Below are 23857 nucleotides of genomic sequence, written 5' to 3'. Positions count from 1 at the left end.
AATAGAATATTTTCACATTTATATCCTCATTGATTCTGCAGATTTAATTACTAACTTCGTGAACACCGATATTTAATATAAATCATATAAAACGCAAAATTTTTGTGTGTGTGTGCGTGCGTATGTTATCGTTTATAAAAAGTAGATTATTTTATTCAAATAATAATTTTTTAAAATTTTTTTAACATTTTATTATTTCTCAGATAAATTACATACATTATATGAGGATAATTATGCATAACAAATACTTTCTCGTACATAAAGTTTTTTTTTAAATAATAATAATAACAATAACTGCTTACAACATATATTATTATAATATTCATAATGGTGATTATTACAGATGTTTCTTTGCAATTTTACACTCTATATATACAATATCAATGGATATAATCACCCTATATTGCATACTTTTGCTACAGTTATTACATACATTACATACATTTGATTACATATGATACATCACTTACATTTGTTTACATGTGATACATTACTTACATTTGTTTACATATGATACTTACATTACATACATTTGTTTACATCTAATACATACATTACATACTTTGGTTTACATGTGATACGTACATTACATGCACTTGGTTACATATGATACATCTTGGATGAGAACTAATTTCTCTGCTTTCATCCTCGAAGCTTAATGTAAGCTTATCTGAGGATGAAAATAATAATAATAATAATAATAATAATAATAATAATAATAATAATAATAATAATAATAATAATAATAATAATAATAATAATAATTTGGTTCATTTTTTTGAAAAACTGGTTCACGCAGTTTTCCTTATAAATGTATATATAAGGAAAAAAAAGTTCACAATTAAGTAACAGACATTATTCTTTTATTAAGAAAGAAAAAATGCTTACAGGTGACTACAGTTTTAAGAAATTGCAGTCACCTGTACGTTCTTCGAACCCTTGAAGAACGTACAGGTTTGAACAGCTCGGATCCACTTACACGCGGTTTTTCATGAATAAATATATTGTAATTTTTTTTTTTTTTTTTTTGGCGACTTGCACTCGTACACGCTATATGTAAGTGTATAGCGTATACAACTACGTATAGCTTGTACGAAACACGCTATACGTAGGTGTGGTTTAGGACGCAAGGTGGAGTACACTTATTAGTGAAGAATATAGAAGTATGGAATTTCCATTTTTTTTTTTTCTTTCACAAACAGTACACTGTTTGTGAAAGAAACAGTACATTAATAAAGCATAAATTAAATTAAATAAATAAGGAATAACAAGGATAAATAAATCCCTTTTAGAATGCTAACTTGTATAGTCTGCACCTAAAAAACTGTGATACTCTAACTCACTTCCGTAAAACAAAGAAGAACGATGTAAAATCACTAAGATATTTCACGCACTTAACGAGATCAAATTATAAAATCTGAGATTTTGTCACCGCCACCACTAGCGAGCGTATTCGCCACAGCTCCCTGATCATTGTAAACTCCCAAACGCGCAGAAATAGTGCTTCCCAAACTTCTGGATGCCAGGGCCCCTTTGGAAGAATTAAAATATTTCACGCCCCCCCTCGAAACAAAATCGTAATATAGACACATATTATTATAATATTTATTGTATTTATATTCAATACAAAACATACACAGCGAATGTTGCAAAAAACAAATGCAAATATTACATTTTTAGCATCTTACATACACATTTGACATTATCTCATATTTTTATATACATAGATATATTGTTATTGTACATTTGCAGTACAAGCACATGAAACGTGAAACGATTAGTAATAAAGAAAGAATTAAAAACATAAAAGAAGTTTAATAACAATTTAATGTGATGGATGTGTTACAATACTGCTACACAAAAAGTCAATATCAGGTGAAATTTGAAACTGCAATTCTTAGATTTCTGCTTTGAAATTAAACTTATATGAATAAACATATATTTACTAATATTCATTAAGCACCGAAATACGCAGGAAGCAAAATTTGTGAACCTGCACCAATGTGTGATTATTTTCCATTAAAATATAAAAAATAACAAAAAAAATAATAAATAATAAAATTTAAATACGTTTCTTGTAAGATAAAATCTACTTAGTCTTAAAACATTTTAAATTTGTTTTCATTATTTCACGTCCCCCCATCAACAAAACTTAATAAACGAAAATTTATTGTGATTACAGATGAAAATTACAGATAAAATAAATTGTTATTTTACCTAAATAAATAATATAACAGAAGTTAATTTTTACCATTTTTAACAGAAAACATAAAATCAAACCTAGGGAAAGAAAATAGTGACATTTTATTTATTTAACCTCAAAGAGACTTCTGCTGCTGCATCACTAATGACAGATAATTTATATCAGGTTTATATTTTGTAACCTTTAGAGATATGTATGCGCTACTGGACGAAACTTTGTTAAGTCAAGGCTACTCTTGACTTAACAAAGTTCATCACTGAGAACAATGATTCACAAGAATATGTAGATGCAAAAATGGATAATAATGCTGTTGCAAGGGTTTTTAAACATACAAAATAGTATTTCAAGTTTTTAGTACCTCTTTTTCAGTATTTCTCTCTGTTACTCCCGTCTCTAATCACTCGTTTCTGAACAAGACCTCGACTAAGCCAACGAACATTGTCGTACATTATTAGTCCTTTGTAAACCGACTCCACCTCATTCAATAGATTCTGAAATTGTCTTTTATTCAAAGCACGTGTAGAAATGTAATTAACAACCTTGGTTACTCTTTGCATCACTTCCTGAAGGTCCTTTAGGCCAGTGTTTGCATATAAATTATCCTTATGTAGGATGCACACCTATCAGTGGATGACCAACATGTTTTGCAAACAGATTTACAAATTCTGCTTCCTTATTAATCATGCTGGGCGCACCATCTGTTGTCACGGATACCACTTTTAAATATCAATTTGCCGAATAGATAATTCGTTCATAAATGCTTTACATACTTCAGCCCCATGTACGTTTAGATAGTGTTACAAGGTTAATCATCTCTTCGCATACTTCGTCATCCCTACAAAATCGAGCAAAGCTTGCCACTCTAGCTGATGATTTAATGTCTGTGCTCTCATCAACACAAATAGGAAAGTCTTACATGAAGCCAAATCTTTGAATTGTTCTGCTGTATTCCTTTCCAACTTAAATATTCTATCCTTAATTGTTTTTCTACTCACAGATAATTCTTTAATACACTGAATAATTTTTACCTTTTCTGAAAGATTGTCAAAAGGGAAAGGAGCATATTCTGGCCATGCTAGTAGTAGGGGTGACGGTAGTGACAAGATCAACATCAAGATAAGATAAGGAATCGTGACGTGATTGGTTGATGACGTCATTGTGTGCATGGCTTCATGGGTGTGGGATGTTTGGAATTTCCGTATGGGCAAGTGTGTCACTGGCTTCAGTTGGTGTGTTTTGGTTCGCGTATGGGATTATGGGTGATGGTAGAGATAAGGATTCGTGTTGTGATTGGTGGTGCACTAATGACAAGATGAAGATCAAGATAAGATAAGGAATGGTGACGTGGGTGGGTGTTGTTTTCAGATGTAGATAAGTGACGTCATTTGTTATTTGTAAATAAGTGACGTTGTTGTTTTGAATGGAAAGGATGATATTAGTGGATAAGAAATCGTGTCGTGATTGGTGCTCACTTCTGACAAGATCAAGATCAAGATAAGATAAGGAATCGTGTCGTGGGTGTGTGTTGTTTTCAGATGTAGATAAGTGACGTCATTTGTTAGTTGTAAATAAGTGATTATTGTTTTGAATGGAAAGGGAAATATATTAGTGGATAAGAAATCGTGTCGTGATTGGTGCTCACTTCTGACAAGATCAAGATCAAGATAAGATAAGGAATCGTGTCGTGGGTGTGTGTTGTTTTCAGATGTAGATAAGTGACGTCATTTGTTAGTTGTAAATAAGTGACGTTATTGTTTTGAATGGAAAGGGAAATATATTAGTGGATAAGAAATCGTGTCGTGATTGGTGCTCACTTCTGACAAGATCAAGATCAAGATAAGATAAGATTCGTGACGTTATGTCTTTGTGCGGTATTTTGGTTTGGCTATGGAATTGTGGGCTATGTTTTGAGATAAGATATCTTTGAATTTTCCCAGGGTGACACACATCCGTCATTGTCGTCTGTGGGAATTCTTAGAGTATGTCGTGATGGCGGGTGTGATTAGATTTTTCTGAATAATTAATTATATACTGGTGTCACTCAAACATACGGGTTTTTTTTTATTATTATTTTATTTTATATAGATGTTTGTACTAATTTTCCAATACATTTGGGGTATTTGTTTCCTGTTAAAGGGTGGGAATTCTTAGAGTTAGTCGTGATGGCGGCAGTCTTTCGAGCTTTTCTGAATAATTAATTATATACTGATGTCACTCAACACACATACTTTTTTTTTTTTTTCCATACCTCATCTGTATTTTCTTCTATATACATATTCTAATCAAGTTCATATTTTATTCATAATTCATCCGGATATTTTGATTTGTCTAAAAGTAAGATCTTAAAGTTCAATAAATAAATAAATAAACAAATCGTGTGTGTTTTCATGGTTATTTCAAAAGTGTTCTTTTAAGTTTACATATTTATTTCACAGATATTATTTACAATGCAATATGCAGAAATAGGAATTTACATATATCACCAATGCAAATGGTATTTTTCTTGGCGTAACATTTCTTTGAAAAAAAAAAAAAACTTACATTTCTTTCCAGAATGGGAACATCGTGGTAACTATCTAGGTTTTCTGAATATTCCAAATTGTTGATTAACATATATTCACAGAACACAAACACAAATCTGAAAAGACTTTTCATTATAGTTTACTGTGGCTAATATATATTCACACCACAAAACACACAAAACATAGGAGTTGATAGATATTTCTGTAAATAACCAGAAAAGCTAGTGGACTACTTAATTTACTTTAGTATCCGTTTGGTTCTCTGTATTAATCTTTCCCACGGGTGTCCATCCTCGGTAGGAAGCTCTATGCGCTGTTTTGTTTAGGGTAAGTGTTATTTCCGGTTTCGAATTCCGATTGCTGTTAGAGTATGGAATTCAGACAAGTGAAATTATTTTTTTTTTTTTCAAATTGATTGGTTATTTTCTGTATTTTACTTTTACAGGTCATATTCTAACAGAATAACTGAGCAGAATTAATAAATATATAAAGTATATGAGACTTAGTTGAATATTTAATTTAGATTACTATTCGATTGGTTCATTCTCTGTTTAATTCCTTCCCACAGTTGCTCATGCTATGTTTCCTAAGCTTGGTAGGAAAGTCTATGCGCCTTTTTGTTTAGGGTAAGTGTAATTTCCTGTTTCGAATTCCGAGTGCTGTTAAGGTATAGAATTCTGACAAGTGAAATTATTATTTTTTTTTTTTTTCAAATTGAATGGCTATTTTCTGTATTTTACTTTTAAAAATCAGTTTAATTACATATTCTAACAGAATAACTGAGCAAAATTAACGAATAAATAAAATGTGAATTTATTTTCCAACACTGTAGATTTCTTACGAATTTCAGATTTCAGAAGTAGATTTAGTAGATTTAGTAGAAGTAGACGTAGATTTCAGAAGTCGCATCTTAAAGATATCTCTCTCTTATCCGGTCGTCAACTTGTTGTACCTAGGTGAAAAATAGTGTGTGTGTGTAGTAACGTGTTGGTTTAAAATATCTAATGGCTCTGTAAAATAACCAAATTCTAGCAGTATTGTAATTTCAGGTGAAATCTTCTGCACTAAACTTCTGGTTATTAAAATAATACTCGATTTTTTTTTTTTTTTTTGCTTCCAAGAGTTGACAGATTCTTGATATATTTGAGGGCTTGCATGAACAAATAAGGCTTTTAACTCACTGAGTCAAAAAAAATAAATAAATAAAATAAAATAACAAAAATCTAGTTAGTTTGTTGCATTAAATTTTACAAGGAGAAAAAAAAAAAAAAAAAAAAAAAATGTTGTGGTCTTACTTAAATTTGTATTTTGACTGTTGTCCTCTCAGTCCGACTCTTTTTTTTTTTTTTCACAGTAGGGATATTTATATATTTTAACACAATTATTATATTAGATATTCTTTCCATCACAAATAAATAATTATGTATTCTTATTTCAAATAAATATTAGCTCAGAAAGAAAGAAAGAAAATTGTAAAGAAAAAAAAAAACCGTTTACCTTCAAATAACTATTTTGGAATCACAGCAAACAAGAAATTCATCACCTTTTCAAAGCTTTAAATTTCTACCCATATTGTTTTCATCATTTGGTATCATTTAAATGAAGAACGGTTCTGGCTATAAGGTTTGTTAATGTTAATGATTTTTCTCTTCCATTGGCTGTAATTTTTTTTTTTTTTTTTTGATACATTCATGCTGATTCCTTATTATCTGCACACTACGATACCTTTTTATTTTCTACAACAAACGTTTTTAGAGTTTAAGTAACGTGATTGGCTAAAATATCAGCTGTTTGTCTCTGTAAAATAAGCAAATTCTAACAGTCGTATTGTTAGAATTTGGTACGACTGTTTTTTCTAGTCTGGTGAAGGTATCTACTTCAGATGTAGTAACAAATTGTCAGTTATCACTTCATTTTTACTTTATTCACAAAACTACAAATCCGTTATTTGGTATGGTCTCTGTTTTTAATTCCCCCATTACTAGAATGTACGGGTGGTAAAGTTTTGAAATAAGTTTCGACTCGCAAGAAAAATAAAATGATTAAAATTGATACTGATAACTTTTTTGGGGAAAAAAAATTTATCAGTATCAATTGGAGGTGACATCACTAAAAGATATCCGCAAATGATGAGCTCGCTCATCTCCACGAGGCTGAGCAGACATTTTCTGGAGAAGAAGGGTTAGGGGAGTATTGCAGGGAAGACCTCAGTCACCCTCTTGACTATCTTTTCACTTCCACAACCTGATGCTATTTTTTTTCCTCCAAAGTTATCAGTATCAGTTGGAGGTAACATCACTAAAAGATATCCGCGAATAATAATCTCGCTAATCTCCGCTAGCCTGAGCAGACATCTGCTGGAGGAGAGAGGGATGATGGGTTAGAGTATGGGATGGGGGAGCATTTAGCATCAGTTGGAAGTGACATGACTAAAAGAAATCCGACAACGGCAAACTAACTCATCTCCCTTAGATGAGCAGACATCTTATGGAGGATAGGGAGGGTGGGGGAGCCTTGTAGGGAAGACCACTGTCAACTTCTTGACTACCTTTCACACCCAACACATAATGCTATTTTTTTTTTTCCATCCAAACATTTTCGGACATCCGCAATGGCGAGATCGTTCATCTCATTGGTTATCAGTTTGAGGTGACATCACTAAAAGATATCTACAAATGGGTAGCTCGCTCATCTTCCTTTGGATGAATTCGAGCCACAGAGATAAAGTTTGTACCATAATGTCACAAAGTAAGATAAACGCACATCAACATCAATCCACCAGCATGCGAAAACATGTCTGTGAGTCACCTGCGCGAAAGTTTCATTTGGAAGGAACGGTCAGGGTAAAGGGTCAGGTAAACAGTACTATAAAGAAAAACAATCGAGTCGAGTGTCTTTTCAGTTACTGCAATTCGTTCATCCAGTGCAGCTATCGTATTGTGTTGTGTTGTGGTGTTTAGGTCCAGTAAAGTAAAATAATGAGTGAACCACAAAAGTCTTTGAAATTTTCTTTCTTCGGGAAAATAGTGTAAACTAAATATTGTGAAATATTTGTAGGTAATTACAAGTTTCGATTTTTTTTTTTTCGTTGTAAGTAATATTTCAGCAAAATAAAATAAGCATTTGTAAAACTTAAGTGAACGAAAGATGTGTGTTGCTGTTGTGTTTTCCACAGTGAAATTTTTACTCAGTTATTCAGTTTAGAATTTGATAATAAAATCCATAACTTTATACCTTAATGCAATTCTGTTTAATTATTGTAAAAAATCACTAATGTGAAATTAATGCAAGGACCATGGGAAACCTGATATCCTGTGCTATTGACATTTTTTTTTTTTTTTGAGTTATCTGTAAACATTTCGTTCGCATACTCGAAAATCCTACCTGTTAGAATTTGGTGATTTTACAGAGAGAAAGCAGATAATTTTACCCAAAACATAACTTAAACTCTTAAAGTTTAGTATAGAAAAAAGGTTTATACTCTCCAGATAACACAAATACAAATTTTACCTTTCCCAACACAAAGTAAGATAAAAATTTGGTTATTTTACAGAGTGCAGATATTTTAACTCATCACGTTACCAAACTCTTAAAAAAGCTTGATGTAAAAAAGAAAAGAAGGTGCATTTTTCTTTTCTTTTAAGATATTTGTACATGATAAAAGTTTAAAAACATATCACTGCCAGTCGAAACTTTTTTTTTTCTTTTTCTTTTTTTTTTTCAAAACTTGACAACACATATTTGTAGTTTGGTGAATAAAGTACAAATGAACTGAAAAGTGACAATTTTGTTACTACATCTGTAGATACCTTCACCAGACTAGAAAAACAATCGTACCAAATTCAAATAATACGACTGTTAGAATTTGGTTATTTACAGAGAGACAACTGATATTTTAGTCTATCACGTTACTTAAACTCTAAAAAAGTTTATTGTAGAAAATAAAAATGATATCGTAGCATGCAGATAAAAAATGAATCAACATGTATATATCAAACAATAATCGCCTTTGGAAGAGAAAAATCAAAATCATTAACAAACTTAATACCCATACCCGTTCTTCATTTAAATGATACCAAATGATGAAAACAAAATGGGTATGAATTTCCAAACTTTGAAAAGCTGATGAATTTCTTGCTTGCTGTGATCATAAATAGTTATTTGAATGTAAACATTTTATTTTTCTTGCGAGTCGAAACTTATTTCAAAACTTTACCACCCGTACATTCTAGTAATGGGGGAATTAAAAACAGAGACCATACCAAATAACGGATTTGTAGTTTTGTGAATAAAGTAAAAATGAAGTGATAAGTGACAATTTGTTACTACATCTGAAGTAGATACCTTCACCAGACTAGAAAAAACAGTCGTACCAAATTCTAACAATACGACTGTTAGAATTTGCTTATTTTACAGAGACAAACAGCTGATATTTTAGCCAATCACATTACTTAAACTCTAAAAACGTTTGTTGTAGAAAATAAAAAGGTATCGTAGTGTGCAGATAATAAGGAATCAGCATGAATGTATCAAAAAAAAATTACAGCCAATGGAAGAGAAAAATCAATAACATTAACAAACCTTATAGCCAGAACCGTTCTTCATTTAAATGATACCAAATGATGAAAACAATATGGGTAGGAATTTAAAACTTTGAAAAGGTGATGAATTTCTTGTTTGCTGTGATTCCAAAATAGTTATTTGAAGGTAAACGGTTTTTTTTTTTTTCTTTACAATTTTCTTTCTTTCTTTCTGAGCTAATATTTATTTGAAATAAGAATACATAATTATTTATTTGTGATGGAAAGAATATCTAATATAATAATTGTGTTAAAATATATAAATATCCCTACTGTGAAAAAAAAAAAAGTGTCGGACTGAGAGGACAACAGTCAAAATACAAATTTAAGTAACACCACAACATTTTTTTTTTTTTTTTTTCTCCTTGTAAAATTTAATGCAACAAACTAACTAGATTTTTGTTATTTTATTTCATTTATTTATTTTTTTTGACGCAGTGAGTTAAAAGTCTTATTTGTTCATGCAAGCCCTCAAATATATCAAGAATCTGTCAACTCTTGGAAGCAAAAAAAAAAAAAAAAAAAAATCGAGTATTATTTTAATAACCAGAATTTTAGTGCAGAAGATTTCATCTGAAATTACAATACTGCTAGAATTTGGTTATTTTACAGTGCCATTAGATATTTTAAACCAACACGTTACTACACACACACACTATTTTTCACCTAGGTACAACAAGTTGGCGACCGGATAAGAGAGAGATATCTTTAAGATACGACTTCTGAAATCTACGTCTACTTCTACTAAATCTACTAAATCTACTTCTGAAATCTGAAATTCGTGAGAAATCTACAGTGTTGGAAAATAAATTCACATTTTATTTATTCGTTAATTTTGCTCAGTTATTCTGTTAGAATATGTAATTAAACTGATTTTTAAAAGTAAAATACAGAAAATAGCCATTCAATTTGAAAAAAAAAAAAATAATAATTTCACTTGTCAGAATTCTATACCTTAACAGCACTCGGAATTCGAAACAGGAAATTACACTTACCCTAAACAAAAAGGCGCATAGACTTTCCTACCAAGCTTAGGAAACATAGCATGAGCAACTGTGGGAAGGAATTAAACAGAGAATGAACCAATAGGATAGTAATCTAAATTAAATATTCAACTAAGTTTCATATACTTCATATATTTATTAATTCTGCTCAGTTATTCTGTTAGAATATGACCTGTAAAAGTAAAATACAGAAAATAACCAATCAATTTGAAAAAAAAAAAATAATTTCACTTGTCTGAATTCCATACTCTAACAGCAATCGGAATTCGAAACCGGAAATAACACTTACCCTAAACAAAACAGCGCATACAGCTTCCTACCGAGGATGGACACCCGTGGGAAAGATTAATACAGAGAACCAAACGGATACTAAAGTAAATTAAGTAGTCCACTAGCTTTTCTGGTTATTTACAGAAATATCTATCAACTCCTATGTTTTGTGTGTTTTGTGGTGTGAATATATGTTAGCCACAGTAAACTATAATGAAAAGTCTTTTCAGATTTGTGTTTGTGTTCTGTGAATATATGTTAATCAACAATTTGGAATATTCAGAAAACCAAGATAGTTACCACGATGTTCCCATTCTGGAAAGAAATGTAAGTTTTTTTTTTTTTTTCAAAGAAATGTTACGCCAAGAAAAATACAATTTGCATTGGTGATATATGTAAATTCCTATTTCTGCATATTGCATTGTAAATAATATCTGTGAAATAAATATGTAAACTTAAAAGAACACTTTTGAAATAACCGTGAAAACACACACGATTTGTTTATTTATTTATTTATTGAACTTTAAGATCTTACTTTTAGACAAATCAAAATATCCGGATGAATTATGAATAAAATATGAACTTGATTAGAATATGTATATAGAAGAAAATACAGATGAGGTATGGAAAAAAAAAAAAAGTATGTGTGTTGAGTGACATCAGTATATAATTAATTATTCAGAAAAGCTCGAAAGACTGCCGCCATTACGACTTACTCTAAGAATTCCCACCCTTTAACAGGAAACAAATACCCCAAATGTATTGGAAAATTAGTACAAACATCTATATAAAATAAAATAATAAAAAAAAAACCCGTATGTTTGAGTGACACCAGTATATAATTAATTATTCAGAAAAATCTAATCACACCCGCCATCACGACATACTCTAAGAATTCCCACAGACGACAATGACGGATGTGTGTCACCCTGGGAAAATTCAAAGATATCTTATCTCAAAACATAGCCCACAATTCCATAGCCAAACCAAAATACCGCACAAAGACATAACGTCACGAATCTTATCTTATCTTGATCTTGATCTTGTCAGAAGTGAGCACCAATCACGACACGATTTCTTATCCACTAATATATTTCCCTTTCCATTCAAAACAATAACGTCACTTATTTACAACTAACAAATGACGTCACTTATCTACATCTGAAAACAACACACACCCACGACACGATTCCTTATCTTATCTTGATCTTGATCTTGTCAGAAGTGAGCACCAATCACGACACGATTTCTTATCCACTAATATCATCCTTTCCATTCAAAACAACAACGTCACTTATTTACAAATAACAAATGACGACATTTATTTACAAATAACAAATGAAGTCACTTATCTACATCTGAAAACAACACCCACCCACGTCACCATTCCTTATCTTATCTTCATCTTGTCACTAGTGCACCACCAATCACAACACGAATCCTTATCTCTACCATCACCGATAATCCCATACGCGAACCAAAACACACCAACTGAAGCCAGTGACACACTTGCCCATACGGAAATTCCAAACATCCCACACCCATGAAGCCATGCACACAATGACGTCATCAACCAATCACGTCACGATTCCTTATCTTATCTTGATCTTGATCTTGTCACTACCGTCACCCCTACTACTCATGCTTCTTTAATATACTCCCCATCACTGAGTGGTTTTCCATGTTTGGCAATAACTTTTGATACCTCAAAACTAGCAGCAACTAAGTTGGAACTAGGCCTGCCTGAAATAAATTTCATCAAAGTATCGGACTGCTTCTTGTCTTGCTCAGTTCATGAGAAATTAAATCCCTTTTTTCTTGCTCACTTTTATTACTTAATATCTTATGAACAGTTTAAAATGTCTCTTTACAGAAATGTTACACATAACTGATTCGGAACATAAAGTGCATGATGATTTATTATCTTTCTTAACCATGTCAAATTTTTCAGTCCAGTATTCTTTAAATTGTCTAATATCCTTTTCATTTGAATGTTTATGTTTCTTTGCTGGTGATTGCGACATTCTGCTCAATCTGTAAAGAGCAGGAAGCAAATAAATAAATATATGAGAAAGCAATTAAATAATTGCTTTTTTCATACAGCTTTTAACTTTAATGAAAAATCGGATTATGGGGTATAAAAATGTGGACAGAGACATATAGACACTGAAAAATTATAATTTGGACATGGAAAATCTCATATACCAACCACGTTTAAGCAAACCAAAAGCTAGTACAATTATAAGCTGAACCTACACACATGCAAATGAAAGAGAAGGATACGCATGCAATCTAATCACGAGCAGATAACACTTCATAATCCTGAATATTGATAAAACATTTCACATAGCTTTAAAAATAACTTACCATATTTACTCGAATATAATTCGCCCTCGCGTATAACTCGCATCCCTGATTTTACTTTATGAAAAAAAGAAATTGGAAAGTTTTGCGTATACCTTGCACAGGAAAAAAAGTTTAAACACGTTCATGTCAGGACGATAGCAACTCGTGTTCCATGGTAAACTACATGCCCTTCCCAGTAGCCAATAGTGACTGCAGACGCAAGTAAAAACAGGTCGTTTTATTATATCACTGAAAAAGGTGCAGAGATATTTGCAGTCTGTGTAATATATTTCTCAACAAATGGTGCAATTAGAGACAAGTGGGAAAAAAATAACGCTAACTAATGAATCACATGTCCCTTTCCCACAGAAACTATGCTATTTAAGACTCAAGCAAAACCATGTTTCACCGGCACACATGATATCTAACTAAAAACTAGATGTGTAGGAGTCTGTCCCCCCATCTCAAACACAAAGCAGCAATAAAAATAAATGTAAAGTGTTAAAATTCGTAAACGTGTTAAAATTAATAATAAACCATATAATGAATATTGTTATAAGAGTTTCAGGTATTACATTTGATTGAGGAGAATTAGCATTTCAATTCAAAAATTGTCAGCTTCCTTTTATCTTTGACTCGCTCGATCTTTTGTTAATCCCGCACCAATTGTATGTACATCTTCATATTTGCTCTATCTTTACTGGCCTGGTACCACAGCAGTCTATTCATTAGTCATTCGTGAAGGATTGTTCATTAAGTATCTCAAGTCTTGTAAATTACTGTTTGAAATTTTTGCTTGAAATAATGGGAAAGAAGATGGCACTATTTGGGTAGGATGCTCACAAGGAAACTGCTCTCTAGGCAGGAAATAACAATAGCAATGCGAGATATATGCGAGGATTTTATGAAAAAAAACTGAAATATATAGTTTCTGAAAATCCCCACATATATCTTGCACCACAATTTTTAGTTTTAATTTTTGGGGAAAAATAGTGCGAGTTATATTCGAGTAATTATGGAATGTTTATGGAAATGTAAAGGAAATTTGCTTTTATATGCAATAAGTTAAACATATTAATTGAAGATAAATACTTCCAATCCATATTTTAAAGACTTACAATTTAATAAATTCCAAATCCACATATATACACACTAGAAAACGGATATGTTCTTTACGAAACATGAAAAGGCATATCAAATGATTTTAAAGGAGTCATGCCACGTCTGGTTGCCTGACAACAGATGATGTAACATATGAACTGGACTAAACTTGTACATCAGTATATCGCGAAGATATAGATGGCTTGGAAATAGGCTCTTTATTTCTTATTTTCTTTTTACTTATTATTACTAAAACAGTAGGGTTTGCTTCTTTATTGCATTTTTATTTGGTATCGCTGTATTTAATAAAATTGTATTATATTAAGTTAAAATATACATGTCAGCAAAGATGTTTGAAATGTATTTATTTATTTAATTATTTTTTAAGATGAGCCCAGGTTGCGTGCTGAAAAAAAGTCATTGGCTTGCCATGTTTGGCACGCATGCCAAGGTTTGCCAACCCCTGCTCTAGACTAACCATACATAAAGAATACAATAAATTTTTTCAACGGTTTCGATAATGACTCAAATGATATAAATGTGTAACAGATTAAAAAAAAAACTAATGATGAATCAGGAATTTTAGCATTTTTTATGATAAAAACTTAATCATGCTTATTAATTTTTATACACTGAATAAACGCATCAAAAGGGTTAAGCAAAAACCCTAATATAATAGGGAACCACAAAAATATTATTATTACTGGGGGGCCTAAAATCCTGTCGATGGCCTTAGTTATAAGATTAGAAGAGGAAACAAAAAATACGTTTTCGCAAATGAGTATTGACTGTGCGGTGCCCACCTGTTGCTGAGACTCAGCTGCTGTGGTTTAAGCAATAACCAATAAAGCAGTCGCTGTGCCATCCGTTTAATTATTTTATTTTTAAGAATTTGAATTGCAGTATGATAGGGAAAAGTAACGGTTTTGTTATGTTTATATTGTATTTATTTTAGTTGTAAGTATAGTTGTTAAAAACTAATTATTAATTAAGTAATAAAAATTACTAATTAACATAAATAAAAGAATCGTCGACAAATAAAACCGTGTCTCACGTGAAACTCCCAAAAAAGTGCCACATGGGGAGGACCTTCCCTAGCTGCGCCACTGCATATACATTCATTCAGAGTTGGTGACAGCTATGGATGGAGATTGCTTGCCCAATAATTTCCAAAGCTTTTAAGGTCAAAGAAAGTTTTACTACCTTTTTGGGAGATTAAAATCAAGTCAGGGATTTTTTTTTAATTTGATATTCAAAATAGTTATATATTTAATGCTAGAAATTTATTAATAAGTGTTGTTGTTTTTTACGAGAACGCCTATTCTATTTGGATGTTAAATGTACATATCAAAAATAAATTTGCCTAGCTGGATTTCAAGATCGTCACCTTGATACCCACGGTGAAAAGAATAGAGCCAGCGCAATGCCCAAAACACGCTGCCCAGAGAACATTGACAAGCGCGCATAGAGCTGAAAACGTAGTTCGATATGGCTTGAAAATTAACGAAATCAGCAGTGGGAGACGAAACTTCAGTCTCGTTAAACATGTTCTGCACCCAGACATAGCCCTTCTCACCAGGCCCCGGCGAACGGTATCCCATGCAGAGACAAAGCTTAAATGTTTATGACAGCCTAGAAAAGCAGATTAGTCCAGACTATACCCATCTGGATCAAGACTTTATCAGGAAAGTAAACTTCACCATACGTCGAACGCTAAAATTCACAGAATATCAAAACTTCATCTAATCGACATCACCCCCCTTACCCTGTGTACAAGAAACTGTCTTCAAATTTAAAAATAAAAAGCAGACCAAGATGGAATATCCAACAAAGTTATCAAGGACCTGCAAAAACAAAGCCATAACGCACGTTGTTGCTGATATTAGAGCAAATTACGATTTCATTATTTTCCAATACTGTGGAAAGTAGTTAACATAATGTTAATTCCAAAACCAGGAAAAATAGTAGAATTTCCACAATCTATTGCCCAGTCAGCTTGCTTGTCTGCCTACGAAACATGGCCCACATTGGGTTTCCTGGCATCCACACAACCAAACAGAATCATCAAGCGCATGTATAGAATAGAACAGGAAACAACACACACACACACACACACACTAGGATACAACGGGAAACAACACGCACACACGCACGCACGCGCGCACACACACACACACACACACACGTACGCACGCACACAGAGCGGAAGCAATCCTCCTTGACGTTGCAAATGCATTATCCACAATTTGGCACAATAATTTTCTTTTCAAACACCCAGGACAACCTTCTCAATAGGTGTGTTCAAATTCATCAATTCATTTTACATTGAATTCGAATCCGAGTTAAACTCTTTGGGATGAAGTTGTCTGAATGGAAAATCACAGCAACCATCCCACTGAGCATTCAGCTGCCTTTCGTCAGTTATGTGGCTTCCATTCGTTGAGGAGTTGCTGTCGTGATATCTCTATAGGCAGACGATACTGCCATAATTATTCGCCGCTCCCTCCGAACAAGATTGTCAACTAAAAAACGATTTCTGAAGTAGAACCATGGTTTAAGAAGTGATGAATTGGTGTCAGCATAGAGAAGAGCAACGCAGCGTCATAGGCAAAGTGATTTAAGCTTGCCACTCCCATTCCATAGCAACTAGGGCTTGGCTTCATCACTCATGTCGTTCTTTTTTACAAATTCTTTACAATCGATTTCATCCAACGTAATCCATTAATCCAGCCAGTGGTAGATTACAGCAAACTGGTCTAAAACCGTACTGAACAACCAAGTTTTAAACTCTCTGCCATTAATCCATCGTCCGCTGATCAAGTGCTGAATATTATTATTATTAAAGATTTAAAGCAACAGTTGTAATACACACAGCAATATGTCCTTGCCTTTTCTCTATGCACTGCTTAGAAAGAAGTCAAGGGACACTCCCAATGGGCAAGATGCATCTTGTCATGTTATGTATCACGTGTTTGCAGTCGGCATAAATTGGAGGAATATAATGCCCCAAGTCAGTGCAACTGCATCCTTGTGAAATTGCTGCGAGAAAGGAATTGACCGGGTTTGAAAGAGGCATTGTGATGAGATGCCACGTGCAGGCCTATTTTTCTGCAAATTTTTCACAAATTGGGCCATTCTAGGTCAAACTACCGATGCAATACTGACATAGAAGCGCAGAGAGTCAACTTCAATATATATATATATATATATATATATATATATATATATATATATATATATATATATATATATTCAGAACCGAGGCTCATAACATGGGTTTCCATGGTAGGACCTGAATATGCAAGCTCCACATTACCCAAAACTATGGAACGTCGCTTCAGTGGTCAAAAGAGCGTGTACAGTGGAACATGGTCTTATACCTACGTTAATCAACAACTTGCCATATAACATAAAACATCTGAAAAGTTACAGAACATAAATAAATAAAAACTTTCACTTTACTGACTCCAAGGGTGAAGCAAGATGCTTTTCATATTCCCTGCTATCTGAAATGGATAAAGTGAAGGAAAACGTTTATGAGCAATATGCTCGCCCTGAGAGGACAAGGAGATCATAGATAATTTCTTGAAATTAGGATGGCTTTAGGTCTTTTGTGTTTGTAAAGATCCGTTTCATCATAATCAGCAGCTTGTTGCATCAGTAGATTGAGATGTGTAGATGTTTTTAAGAAATACTTTGCTGCAAGAGACTAAAGGAAAGAGTAGATATGAGGGATGTCGGTGTCCTGATGAAGTTGAACATCTGTGACAAACCATGGAGTGTTCAGAATCATACGTAGGCATTGTTTTTTTTTTCAGCTGCAATTTGAGGATATTAGCATCGGCGGTATATCTTCATGCTGTCGAAGCATATGTGATTATAGGACGAATCATCAATTTGTAGAGGAGCAGTTTGATTCTGGCATGTAATTTACTATTTGTGTTAATTAGGGGATAGAGTTGGCCGATGGCTTTGCACACGAGTCCTTGATATGGTGGTTGAAGGTTAGTCTTTTTTCCAGCAGTATACTGTTATACCAAAGTATCTGACTTCTGTTTTCCAAGGAATTTTGGTGTTAAACATGAAGATGTCCCTTGTGGGTGATACTGTTCTACTGAAGAAGAAGAGCACGGCTATGCCCTTCAAGGGGTTTACTTGTAATCTCCCATTGGAGAACCATTTTTCTAATATTTGAAGGTTTTCTTGAAGTTTTTTTGTGACTAGGTGTGGGTGAGGAGATCTGTTTAGTATCGCTGTGTAATCAGCGTAGAGGGCCAAGATAGATGATATTCATCAGATGTATCTGCAATAAATATCGAGAACAGAATTAGGGACAGTTGAGGATCGTTGCAGAAGTCCAGCCAGAATGCGGCGCTTGGTAGAAATAGTTCCTTTTTTCTTGACCTGCATAAATATGTTGCTGAGGTATGATTTTATCAACTGTACAATCTGTAGCGGGATGTGAAATGCGATGAGCTTGTGGAGCAGACCCTAATGCCACATCTTATCGAATGCTTTGGCCATCTTCAGAAAGACAGCTCCGGTAAGCTGATGCCAATTGTAGCCTGTGGTAATATATTCAGTTAGTCTATGGATCTTTTGAGTGGTGCTGTGAAGTTGACAGAATCCAAATTGTTCATTTGGAAGGATATTCAGCTTATTTGCTGTGTATTGGAGACTGGTGAGGATGACATTTTCGGCAATCTTTCCCAGGCTTGAAATCAGGTTAATAAGACGATGATTTTGTGGTAGATGTGGGTCTTTACCTGGTTTATGAATGGGAGTTATAACCTCCATGGGGAAGGGAAATATCAGAATCTAATGATCGCGTTGATTATGTTGGTAAGGTGCAGAATGGCTCTGTGAAATAGTAGTTTAATGACTTTACTGGTGATGCCATCTGGACCAGGAGCTTTTTTATTTTTGACGTTCTTAATGATCTCGTAGATTTCTGTTGGTGAAGTAGGAACGATTTGATTAGTACAGTGATCAGAAAGTTTTAGTACGTGCCTGACATGATGAATTTTATACAAGTGGTTAAAGTTTAAGTTTTCATAAGCAGGTCTGCACTGCCCTTCTAAAATTTTTGCAATGGTGTCTGCCTTCTCTGCATCACTATGCACGAGACCCAGGTTCGATTGTAGATGGGGAAGAGATCTGTTTTTGTTTCTGAGATTCCTCAAGTCCCCAAATAGAGTGATCAGCAGGTGAGAAGGAAACCAACTTATCTTCCCACAACCGATCTCTGTGGGATTAGAGGGCGTCTCTCACAGCTCCATTTAATCGGTTAAGGGTTCTTTTGTCTTGAAGCGCGCTAGTATTGTGAAATCTTTTTCTAGCTTTATTCTTATCTCTGATCAAGTTCATGATATCCTCCGGTGACCGATTGGGTGTGGAGCGAGTTGTAGAAGAGGTAACTGCCATTAAGACCGCATTAATTTGCTGAGTAAAATTTTTGACTGCTGTTTCAATTTCTTACTTGACCTTATAGGAAGAACAGGGCCAATGAATTCTGGGGCTTTTTCTAATTTTTCCCAAGATATGAATGAGTGTTAGGGGGAGACAGGGTTTGTTACGTTCCCACCCGTAATATCACTGGATCATGGTCTGATGAAAGCTCATTTAATGTTCTTAAATTATACTGAAATTTAACATTTTGCAGGATGGCTATATCCAAGATATCAGCGGTGCCATTCGGGCTGCGATTAGTAGGATCAGTGAGGCCTGTGATGACAGCGCAATTGAATCCTCTGTAGTTGGCGAGGATGCGTTCGTTGTTGTTTGTAGTTCTACAATTCCATGCCGGAAGTTTGGAGTTTAAGTCCCCAGCAATAATGATGTACTCTCTAGCATCTAGGATGGCATCCAGATCCGTGTGCAGTAGTGTTTTTTACGGTGGGTTTTATGTAGCGTAAATTTTCAGTCTACCAGCCAAGCAAGTAAGAACCTCCACGCGAGTCACTTAGGGGTTAGTGGTTAAGGGGGGGGGTTACTGTGTGGTGTTGGATATAATTTTTAATGAAGATGGCAGTGGCGCAACCTATATAATTGACCCTGTCAGTTCTGTAGAGGTGATATCCCCTAATTTTGGGCTTTCCGATGGCCTCAGGCGTGTTTCACTTATCAAAACAACATCTGGTTGAAGTCTCTGAGTGCTCCACGTCACAATCTAGAGAGTCTGGAGTTAGTTTATTCCTGCTCATCAATGAGTGCTGAAAGGATTGATCGTATTTCATATAGGAATGTTTTTTTAGCAACTGGTGAAGGATTGGACCTGCTGAAATCCTGTAGCATATTCGCCAGGGAGGCAGTAATGACAGTTGTCAGGTTTGACTGCACTGCTCATTAATTCTGATTCTATTCCTTCGTTGTCATTTTGGCATGCGCCACATCGGCATAGGTCCTTGCCTGCCGTTGGTAGTTTGTTTTCTTAGGGGCCTCAAACTGCACGGTGGGACTTCCGTCACATATTGTTGAACACTGAAACTGTGGAGCGAGAGATAGAGGTGTTCGTGAGCTGATGGGGGTGGAGGACTGTCTGTTTGTTTCGGACCGTCTATTATTATTTCGGTGTTGAATGATTCTCTATAGTTAGCTGGGTGAGGGCCACCACAGTTCGCACAACTAGCCGAGGTGGTTTTTGGCATTGTACAGGCGTTAGTGGGGGTGGCTTTTGGCACATTTCAGACATTTATACTCTGCTTTACAGTCTCTGAGCATGGCCAAATCTTTGACACATATGGCACTATCCAGTTGAAGCTTTCTTCCTAAGAGGCTTAGGTATATCCAGTGCCCAAGGACTGATCTTAGGTCATAAATATTTTTGTAAGTTTTATGGATCTCCACCAAAACCAGAGGCATAGGACTTTTGTCAACTGTAGTCATCCTGTGGCCTTAATAGGTGGCAGGTCATGGTAGCAGAGGCCGGCTTTTATTCATCTGTAGTTACGTCCTCTGTAATACCTCGAACGACCATCTTCAGATTCCTCTCCGAGCCGAGAGAGAAAGTGTGGTATTGAGTGTCACTTGAATCTAACGCTTTGGTCAGTTTTCTGCAGTCTATCACGAAGCAGGCCGGATTTTGATGCCATCATCCATATTCTTAACTGAGATGTGTTGTATTTGTATGTTTGCCATGGTGGTCCTTAAAGGTGTCCATTTTTTCTTTTCCCGGAGAACAATCGGGCCACCGTCTCTTTGGTGGAGGTCGAGGAATCGGAACTGGGAGTATCATCTTCCATACCAGAATCCATGGGAGGTTCAGTGTCTGTGGTTTTTTGCTTCTTGGGCGCACGGACCTCTTCAAAGTCTGGGGGAGTGGTTACAACCAAATCCAGCTTCTCCTCCATCTGGGCAGTGTTACGATCCTCCTCAGCTTCTCGTGGAAAGGAGTAGAAATTAAGGCTGCCTCGCCATTCGTGTTCGAATTTTCTTACAATCTTTTTGAGAATGCTGAGCACATGCCCTTTGTTGAGTGAATAAATATAAATGTCAACTTCCTCCTTACTCATGGTGATGACGATATTATTCCACGCATAAGATAAAATCACGCAGGTGGCATTTTGAAAAAAATAACTACTTAACATTAAAACTCGATTAAATAAAAATAATTTCAATGAAGCCCGCGGGCCACTAAGCCGTACTGCGGTATTTAAAATTATAAGATGCTTTCCAGATTCACAAGGAACGCTGTGCATTTAATACTTTACATAAAATCGTATAAAATAAATATTAAATAGACCTGCTTCTTCAGCCATCTACCAGCTCGAAGTGGTACTTAATTAAAAGAACTAACGTCGCAGGTAGATGACTGAAGTAGTAGTTCGTTCGAGTGCGCTGTCTAGTGATTTCCAGATAACTCTCGAAGATACTTCGTTATTTTCATGTAAATACAAGAGGATCACATCCACAGTCAGTCAGTCTTGAACAGTGTGATATTCGTGTATGAGCGCATGCAGGTTTGTCGTGTCAGCAATAGCCTATTGTGGTTTTATATTGCCAGACTTTTTTCATTTAGTGTGAGACATATTCAGTGGATAATAATTGTTACACGGCCATTTTGGATCATTTTTTGGTTCACTTCTATTACTATGACGGCTACGAGTAAAAAGCGCAAATCAAGTGATTATTGTCAGGTTTTTGATGAAAAGAGGACCAATTTGTACTTTTTTGTGCCGATTGAAGATAAACCAGCGTGTTTAATTTGCCGTGAGTCAGTGTCAGTATCAAAAGAATACAATATAAAACGACATTAGTAGACAAAACATGCGTCCAATTTCGATCACCTTCAAGGGCAGCTTCCTGTGGACAATGTGAACCGCCTCCAAATTGATTTAAAATGCCAGCAGGGTACGCTAAAAGGCAGCGGGAAGAGAGCGAAGGGTTCTCAAAGTTAATTATATAATCCCTGAAAAAATTGCTAAAAAGTCAAAAGCCTTCTTGTACGGCGAGTTTGTGAAAGATTGTCTCATCGCTGCTGGGGATATTCTGTGCTCAAATTATAAAGAAGTGTGCAAAAAATCGAGTTTGTCTGGGATAACTGTAGTACGATGTGTCGAAGAACTTGCTAATGACATTGAACGAACTTTAAAAAAAAAACGGTCGTCCGAATTTAAGTCATATTCACTTGCTTTAGATGAGAGCACAGATGTGAAGGATATAGCACAACGGGGTATCTTTGTTTGTGGCATTGATCAATAATTCAATGTGACAGAAGAACTGCTAGCTCTCCTACCCATGAAGGGAACGACGAAAGGCACTGATATTCTTGAAACCGCCAAGAAAACGCTCCATCGTTTCGACCTCAGATTAACCAACCTCGAAGGTACGGTAACTGATGGTGCCCCTGCTATGATGGAAAAGAACGAAGGATTTGTTGCGCTGCTACGGAAAGAACCGGAACTAGAAGGAAAAGATTTCGTCCATTACCGCTGTTTAATCCACCAGGAGAATTTGTAAGTGAAAACTATTGGATTTGGGAATGTCATGAAAGTTATTGTGACTGTCGTCAACATTATTAGGGCAAGAGAATTGAATCATCGTCAATTCCAAGAGTTATCGACCCAAGAGTGCGAAGCGGATCACGGCGATGTGGTTTATTATAGTGATGTCCGTTGGTTTAGCAGAGGGAAGGTTCTTAAAAGAGTCTTTCACATAAGGAGCGGAATACAGCAGCTCATGCAAACCAAGGGGAAGACGATTGCGGAATATAACGATCCGAAGTGGCTGACAGACTTTGCATTTGTGACCAACATCTGGTAGCATATGAATGACCTAAATACTTCGCTACAATCCAAAGATCAACTGGTGCACACTCTGTTTGATCACATCAAAGCTTTTGTGGCCAACCCAAACTTTGGGTTAATGTTTGAGCTTGGCCACAAGCTCAAAGAGAAGCAGAAAATGGGATAGAAGACTTAACTCATTTTCTGCTTCTCGCTGAGTCCAACTCTTGGTCTCTTGATGAATACGTTACAAAATTAACCGTGTTTCGAAGTAAGTTCGAAGAGAGATTTAGTAATTTTCGTAACCGACAGTCTTCTTTAGATTTATTTTCAATGCCATTCAGTGTCAATGCTGCCTAAATGCCAGATCAATGCAAATGGAGCTGCTTGAACTCCAAAACAACACTTTTTTGAAAGAAAAATTATTCAATGTGCCCTTGCTTACATTTTACAAAGACTACATGTCTGTGGTTGCATTCCCTAATCTTTGCCGGCATGCTTTGAAGATGTGCGCTTTGTTAGGAAGCACATACTTATGTGAACAGTTCTTCTCCAGAATGAACATGTCAAGTCCAAGACAAGAACTCAGATTACGGACCAACACCTC

At 34.8% G+C, this 23857-nt stretch overlaps 1 pseudogene; it reads left to right on the top strand.

Moving 5' to 3' along the window:
* Positions 1 to 19847, top strand: part of LOC150093341 (acetylcholinesterase pseudogene) — a 30530-nt pseudogene extending 10683 nt beyond the window's left edge.
* Positions 19848 to 23857: the final 4010 nt, after the last annotated feature.

Source organism: Typopeltis vanoorti, chromosome 24 (genome assembly GCF_054136105.1).
Source record: "Typopeltis vanoorti isolate ZY-2024b chromosome 24, IOZ_Tvanoo_1.0, whole genome shotgun sequence".
Taxonomy (NCBI): Eukaryota; Metazoa; Arthropoda; class Arachnida; order Uropygi; family Thelyphonidae; genus Typopeltis; species Typopeltis vanoorti.
The sequence above is the reverse complement of the archived record's forward strand: the minus strand, read 5'-3'. Positions and strand labels throughout refer to the sequence as shown.